Source organism: Gnatocerus cornutus, unplaced genomic scaffold (genome assembly GCF_029298725.1).
Source record: "Gnatocerus cornutus isolate USDA-ARS CGAHR unplaced genomic scaffold, icGnaCorn1.1 ctg00000195.1, whole genome shotgun sequence".
Taxonomy (NCBI): domain Eukaryota; kingdom Metazoa; phylum Arthropoda; class Insecta; order Coleoptera; family Tenebrionidae; genus Gnatocerus; species Gnatocerus cornutus.
This window is the reverse complement of record NW_028275524.1, coordinates 71,360-79,785: the sequence shown is the minus strand read 5'-3', so window position 1 is coordinate 79,785 and position 8,426 is coordinate 71,360. Positions and strand designations below refer to the sequence as shown.

Below are 8,426 nucleotides of genomic sequence, written 5' to 3'. Positions count from 1 at the left end.
CCACGAATAACAGGAAAGTTCCGCTTTCGACCAGACAAACTTGGAAGCATCCTCTACAAGTTTCACGAACGAATCGGTCGAAAAGTACGTGCGATCTTTTCGAAAATCGCCTCGCAAAGAGACGCAGCACGGATCGGAGCGACGACCGACGAACCTGCAGAGTGTAGGAAAAAAATTCACAAACGGTCGAAGATGACGTCCGAGAAGGTCGAATTTTTTCAAGAACGAAGATAAAACCTTCGCCTTTCGTAGGAGTTGATTTTTGAAAACGATCTTGACGAACAGGTCGGAAAAAAAACGATGTCAATTTCGGACTCGACCATGAGAAACGAATTTGTACGACGAACGGACTTTTCGAACGACTTTTTTCGCAAAATCGACATTTTTTCCTCAAAAATTACCTCACACGACGAAATCCCATCATCGAAACATCACCGAAAACAGTTTTGACGGCGAAATTCTCGTCAATTTTACGAAAATAAAGGGAAAATCAGACGGACCACCGTCGAACATCCAGCGACGGGAACGGACGAGTTTTTTAATTTTTCTTGCCAATTCATTGCGAAAGAAGCAATTTTTCTCGACGAAACCATTTTATAATCATAAAAAAAACTCCCCAAACACCACAAACCAACAAAAATACGGAAATCTTGCATTGTTTGCATTTTTCAGACACTCTAAATAAAACTACGTCGATGTCGGCGGATTTTCAGTCGGTCGTCGGTCGACAGAAATCCAACGAAATTTTCATTTGTTCTTCTCAAAAACGAAAAACAAACAAATCAACAAAACATTCCCTACTATTAGTCGACATTTCGAGCAGAAACTACGAACGTCGAAAGATTTAAAAAATGAAATATGTAGGTGTGCGTGCGTGCGTACTTACTTGAAACTTTTTTCTTGTTTCATCGTCGCACTGGAACAAATTAAATTTTAATGCAATGTAAACGCGACCACACTTTCGACGAAAACATCTCTATGAATCGAACGACGTCGGAAAAAGAATAAATCGAGAAGAGAACAAATCATGAAACAACACACACCCACCCCGCCCGGCCCGGCCAGAGTGGTGGGAATTTCGATGAATGAACAGACAAAGAAACCAACTCTGTTATCAGTTCTAAGAAAGAAAGCAGGTAGCGGCGGCGGCGAACCTTCGACCGTACTACGGTCAGTTCATGAATTAACCCCGTCCGTTCGGAGTTTATTCATCTCCGGTCCGTGTCGGCGTTTACTTCAAGTGGGTGCTATTTCCATCTAAGCAAGCAAGTGAGTAAGTAAGTTCTCAAATTTTAAATTACGTTAATCGCAAGTGACTCGTTGAGATCGTCAAACGAACAATTTAATTTAACGCCTCATACGAGTTTTTTTTTTTCGTCATTTTGTCGCAAAAAAAAAACTAAAAAACGACTCGCAAAAAAAAATTTTTTTTTTTTCTTCTTTTAAATCTTGTACATTTTCTGACATGTGTACCATCGAAAAATGTCACATCCAAACGATCGAACAATCACAAAAAATCGTCAACGTACCATCTTGGAAAATTTTACCAGGCAACGACCATACCACGTTGAAAACTACCGGTTCTCGTCCGATCACCGAAGTCAAGCAACGTCGGGCGCGGTCAGTACTTGGATGGGTGACCGCTTGGGAACACCGCGTGCCGTTGTCTCTACTCTTTTCTTTTTTTATTAACATTTCTGATGTCAAACTTTTTTTAAATATATTTTTCACTATTTATATTTTCTCTCAGGAACTTATATAGTATGAAGACGAAAATTTTTAATTCGTTCGAGTTGAATTTGTGGTTCTGAAAAGAACCGATTTTTTTTCTTTTTTTTCCAACCAACTTCCAAGCTGCTCGAGGAGGATTTATTTTGAACTGGTGTATTTGGTGACGGCCTTGGTTCCTTCAGAAACGGCGTGCTTCGCCAATTCACCGGGCAAAAGAAGACGCACCGCCGTCTGGATCTCCCTGCTGGTTATGGTCGAACGTTTGTTGTAATGAGCGAGGCGACTGGCTTCAGCAGCTATACGTTCGAAGATGTCGTTCACGAAACTGTTCATGATAGACATAGCCTTGCTGGAGATACCGGTATCGGGATGGACCTGCTTCAACACCTTGTAAATGTAGATGGCGTAACTCTCCTTCCTCCTGCGCTTCTTTTTCTTGTCGCTCTTCGAGATGTTCTTTTGAGCTTTTCCGGCCTTCTTGGCCGCCTTACCGCTGGTCTTGGGTGGCATTCTCTTCTAGTCGTCGAGTTAAAAAAACGTTTAAAAACAGAAAACGAGACAGACACGACGTGCACGTTACGACGAGTATACTCGATCTAAAACGCCGCACACCTAAAATCCCTCTATTTATAACGAGCGAGCGACAAACAGGCGCTCCGCCTTAGTTCGTCGTTCGACCATTGCCCTAACGAGATGGCGCTGTACCGACCATATAAATTTCTAGCCTTCGCCGCGTTCGGCATTTATTTCAAGCCGTACGTTTGTCAGTGCGCTTCGTGTCAGTCGCAGTAGGTGTTTTGCTGTTTATATCGTATAACAACATGTCCGGAAGAGGAAAAGGAGGTAAAGTGAAGGGAAAGGCGAAGTCTCGTTCCAGTCGTGCCGGACTTCAGTTTCCCGTCGGCAGAATTCATCGTCTTCTGCGTAAAGGAAACTACGCCGAAAGAGTGGGTGCAGGTGCTCCCGTTTATTTGGCGGCCGTAATGGAATATCTAGCCGCCGAAGTTCTCGAATTGGCAGGAAACGCCGCCAGAGATAACAAGAAAACCCGTATCATTCCGAGACATCTTCAATTGGCTATAAGGAACGACGAGGAGTTAAACAAGCTCCTTTCCGGCGTTACCATCGCCCAAGGCGGTGTCTTGCCCAACATCCAGGCGGTGTTGTTGCCCAAGAAGACCGAAAAGAAGCCTTAAATTTAATTCTTCGCCGCCGTCATCTCGAACGAAAAACAAAAACTTTTATAAAAACCATCTTCACATCGGCCCTTCTCAGGGCCAAAAATTCAACTCGAACGAATTGATTTTTTCGCCAAAATACAACAACCTATGAGAATCATGTTAAAAAGTCTTTTAGATATTTTAAAGTTAAACCGATCAATTAATTCATTATACGAGCGTAGACTGAACGGAAGATTTTCGATTACATTCAACCAAGAAAGATGATTTTTACGACTTTTCATCGTAATTTTTAGAAAAATTCAATGCCCGACTAAAGCACGAACTCGACAACTCTATCTATAATAATTTATTGATTATCTAATTCAAGAAACATTCCGATTCGTCGTAAATTTCTTCACATTTCGCACATTAATCTGTTAAGAACATACACACACACACCGGTCGCCTATACGTGCTCTCCGTCTCGATAATTTCTTGCAGCAGCAGTCGTCAGCGGTGAGCCGTAATACTACAATCAATCGTTTTATTTGCTATGAGATTTTGTTTCAAGTCACGTCTGAGGAGAGTAACTCTACCCCATATTGGACATAACCTCAAATATACTCTTCGTGGCAAAAACGTTCTTTTAACGATGGTCATTCTAACCTAAAACTGCTGTCAAAATTGTCAAAGTCGCCGCCTGGATCACAAATTAAAATGATCACTCACTCCGTACGATTTTCATTTCGATTTGAAGACAAACACACAATTGAGCAACATATTTAATTCGTTTGATTTATTTTGTGGTTCTGAAAAGAACCGTTTTTTTTTGTTTGTTTGTTTGCTTGCCTGCGGGGGGTTTGTTGTTATTCCTCTGAGGATGCGGATACACGTCATAAAATGATAAAATTAACCGCCGAAACCGTAAAGGGTACGACCTTGACGTTTCAGGGCGTAGACGACGTCCATGGCGGTGACGGTCTTACGTTTTGCGTGTTCGGTGTAAGTTACGGCGTCACGGATGACGTTCTCGAGGAAGACCTTCAACACACCTCTGGTTTCTTCGTAGATGAGACCGGAAATACGTTTCACACCACCACGACGAGCCAATCTTCTGATCGCCGGTTTCGTTATACCTTGGATGTTATCGCGTAGAACTTTGCGATGACGTTTGGCGCCACCTTTTCCCAATCCTTTGCCACCTTTACCACGACCGGTCATCTTGATAAAATTAGGAAATTCTTCGTACAAAACGACGTAGCTTCGACCAAGTTCGTTATGGAACTAACGTCAAAATTTCATTCCGCGGGACTATTTATAAGTTACGGCAGCTCCACCTCGCGTTAAAAACGAATCCACCAATGGCGTCGCCGTATGACTCATCGAGTTTATAAAACGGCCGTTGGCGCGACGAAAATTTTCAGTTGACTTTCGAACGTTCGTACGTACGGTCGGTCGTTCGGTCGAAGCAAGCAAGCAAGCCACTACCTACGTTAATTCTTTTCATTTGATTCATCCGATATCCGAGATGGCGAGAACTAAACAGACGGCTCGTAAATCTACCGGTGGCAAGGCACCTAGAAAACAGTTGGCCACGAAGGCGGCCAGAAAAAGCGCTCCCGCCACCGGAGGTGTCAAGAAACCTCACCGTTACAGGCCCGGTACGGTCGCCCTTCGTGAGATTCGTCGTTATCAAAAGAGCACTGAACTTTTGATCCGCAAGCTGCCTTTCCAACGTCTCGTCCGAGAGATCGCCCAAGATTTCAAGACCGATCTCCGTTTCCAAAGTTCGGCCGTGATGGCACTTCAAGAAGCCAGCGAGGCTTATCTCGTCGGCCTCTTCGAAGACACCAACTTGTGCGCCATCCACGCCAAACGTGTCACCATCATGCCGAAAGACATCCAATTGGCGAGACGCATTCGTGGCGAGAGGGCTTAAATTTCCTCCATCCATCCATCCATCCATCCGATCCGACCATCTAGAATTAACAAATTCTTCATCTTCGAAGGTGTTAAAAGAAGAAAAAAAAAATCGGTTCTTTTCAGAACCACAATTATTTTCCAACGAATTGAAAATTTATCGTTCGCGCATGCAACTTTTTGAGATTGAAAAAAAAAAAAAAAAAAAAAAAAAGTTAGGTTATGTGATTTATTCACAAAATTCGTACTTACATAAAACGATAAACTTTTGCTTTTTTCTTTCACATTAAATTTTCTTTTAACTGAGACTATTTGAAACATTATTATATAATAAAGTTTATCATTCTTTGTAATAACACTGTTTCGACAGTCAAATGAATAGACAAGAAAATCAAATGAAAGTATGTATCTCCTCAACAGAATGTGCATTGTCCAAGCGAATCTTTCGTTCGTTTCTTGAAAATAATTGTGGCCCTGAAAAGGGCCATTTATTTGTATCGATGGTGCCCCTACGTCGATATATACGATCGGAGCACGTTCCCGAAACCACCAGGACGTCGTCGTCGTTGAAAAAATTAAATCATCGTCGTCGACTTTTCACTTCTTTCTCTTGGGTGAAGCGGTTTTTTTCGCTTTGACGGTGACGGCTTTGGCCGTTTTCGGTTTCGGCGCTTTCGGTTTCTTGGTTGGACCGGCCTTGTTGGATTTCTTCGCTTTCGATGGCGTCTTGGGTTTGACGGGCGATCTGGAGGCGGCGCTGGCTTTCTTTTCGGGAGCGGACGCAGCCTTTCTAGCCTTCGATACGGCGACGCTCTTCTTTTCGGCGGCAGTTTTCTTAGACTTGGCCGAAGCGGCGGGGGCGGCCTTCTTACCGGCTTTTGAGGCGGATCCTTTTTCGGCGGACGTCGGCGCTGACGCGACGGAACGTTTAGCAACGCCCGTCTTCTTGGATTTCGCCGATGACGACGCGGTCGCAGCGGCAGATCTCTTTTTCGTGGCGGACGGAGCCTTAGCTGCACCGGTGACGGCAGAAGCCAACTTGAACGAACCGGAAGCTCCTTTTCCTTTGGTTTGGACCAACGAACCGGATGCGACGGCGCCCTTAAGGTACTTCTTGATGAAAGGCGCAAATTTTTCCGCGTCGACTTTGTAGTTGGCCGCGACATATTTCTTGATCGCCTGCAACGAAGAACCGCCGCGTTCCTTCAAGCCTTTGATGGCGTTGGTGACCATCTCCGAAGTGGGCGGATGAGAAGGTTTGCTTCTCGGATTTTTGGGCTTCTTCTCCTTCTTCACCGGTGAGGAGCCGGAAGTGGCACCGGCGACCGTCGAAGCTGCTTGATTTTCTACGTCGGCCATATTTTCGTCTATCGCGCGCGCGTTTTTTTCTTTTTATTATAGGTAGGCTTATTCTTCGGTGAAAGAACGAATGAACTTTACAGAACGAATTGGGCGCCAAAGTCAAAGTGTTGGCGCGTTCGAAAACGCGCGGACCGCGGACTAAACGAGAGCCTTCTCGTCGAGTTAGAAAATTCAGTGGGCCTCGAATACAGCTTTCGCGTGATGGCATCGTTCTCTTTACGCGAAGATCACCGCCTCCGGGTGCGGGAACATGAGCGATTCGGTCGGCGATGGCCTCCTGAATAACCTCAAGTTTTCCCGGACGACCAGCCGACCTCCAAAAGCGAACAAGGACCGATCGAACGTCGACTCGAACAAAGACCCTCCGAAACAAGGAGATGACATCCAAGTTCGACGCCGACGTTACGCGTTTTCCACGAATAACAGGAAAGTTCCGCTTTCGACCAGACAAACTTGGAAGCATCCTCTACAAGTTTCACGAACGAATCGGTCGAAAAGTACGTGCGATCTTTTCGAAAATCGCCTCGCAAAGAGACGCAGCACGGATCGGAGCGACGACCGACGAACCTGCAGAGTGTAGGAAAAAAATTCACAAACGGTCGAAGATGACGTCCGAGAAGGTCGAATTTTTTCAAGAACGAAGATAAAACCTTCGCCTTTCGTAGGAGTTGATTTTTGAAAACGATCTTGACGAACAGGTCGGAAAAAAAACGATGTCAATTTCGGACTCGACCATGAGAAACGAATTTGTACGACGAACGGACTTTTCGAACGACTTTTTTCGCAAAATCGACATTTTTTCCTCAAAAATTACCTCACACGACGAAATCCCATCATCGAAACATCACCGAAAACAGTTTTGACGGCGAAATTCTCGTCAATTTTACGAAAATAAAGGGAAAATCAGACGGACCACCGTCGAACATCCAGCGACGGGAACGGACGAGTTTTTTAATTTTTCTTGCCAATTCATTGCGAAAGAAGCAATTTTTCTCGACGAAACCATTTTATAATCATAAAAAAAACTCCCCAAACACCACAAACCAACAAAAATACGGAAATCTTGCATTGTTTGCATTTTTCAGACACTCTAAATAAAACTACGTCGATGTCGGCGGATTTTCAGTCGGTCGTCGGTCGACAGAAATCCAACGAAATTTTCATTTGTTCTTCTCAAAAACGAAAAACAAACAAATCAACAAAACATTCCCTACTATTAGTCGACATTTCGAGCAGAAACTACGAACGTCGAAAGATTTAAAAAATGAAATATGTAGGTGTGCGTGCGTGCGTACTTACTTGAAACTTTTTTCTTGTTTCATCGTCGCACTGGAACAAATTAAATTTTAATGCAATGTAAACGCGACCACACTTTCGACGAAAACATCTCTATGAATCGAACGACGTCGGAAAAAGAATAAATCGAGAAGAGAACAAATCATGAAACAACACACACCCACCCCGCCCGGCCCGGCCAGAGTGGTGGGAATTTCGATGAATGAACAGACAAAGAAACCAACTCTGTTATCAGTTCTAAGAAAGAAAGCAGGTAGCGGCGGCGGCGAACCTTCGACCGTACTACGGTCAGTTCATGAATTAACCCCGTCCGTTCGGAGTTTATTCATCTCCGGTCCGTGTCGGCGTTTACTTCAAGTGGGTGCTATTTCCATCTAAGCAAGCAAGTGAGTAAGTAAGTTCTCAAATTTTAAATTACGTTAATCGCAAGTGACTCGTTGAGATCGTCAAACGAACAATTTAATTTAACGCCTCATACGAGTTTTTTTTTTTCGTCATTTTGTCGCAAAAAAAAAACTAAAAAACGACTCGCAAAAAAAAATTTTTTTTTTTTCTTCTTTTAAATCTTGTACATTTTCTGACATGTGTACCATCGAAAAATGTCACATCCAAACGATCGAACAATCACAAAAAATCGTCAACGTACCATCTTGGAAAATTTTACCAGGCAACGACCATACCACGTTGAAAACTACCGGTTCTCGTCCCAGTCTTGTCCGAGCGCTCGTAGCGAACGGACGTGCGATAGAGAGCTCCCCCTCTCAGTGTTTAAGTTGTGACCACAGTGCAAAGTGCCACGTGCCTTGAATAAAGTGAATCGTGTCCCAATTGTTGTTTTAACAACAAGAGGAATTAAACCAAGTTCGATACAGCGCAGGCTGGTTAAGCCTGCACTGACCACCGAAAACATGGCCAGTTCGAGCCTCAACTGGCTGAAGCCGAAGAAAACGGTGAAAA

General features: G+C 43.9%; 1 non-coding gene across 1 annotated transcript; it reads left to right on the top strand.

Moving 5' to 3' along the window:
* The first annotated feature begins 1,549 nt into the window (after positions 1–1,549).
* LOC148165815 (5S ribosomal RNA) lies at positions 1,550–1,669 on the top strand. Its single transcript, XR_015771157.1, has one exon. It is a non-coding gene; the product is annotated as a 5S ribosomal RNA (ribosomal RNA).
* The last annotated feature ends 6,757 nt before the right edge of the window (positions 1,670–8,426 follow it).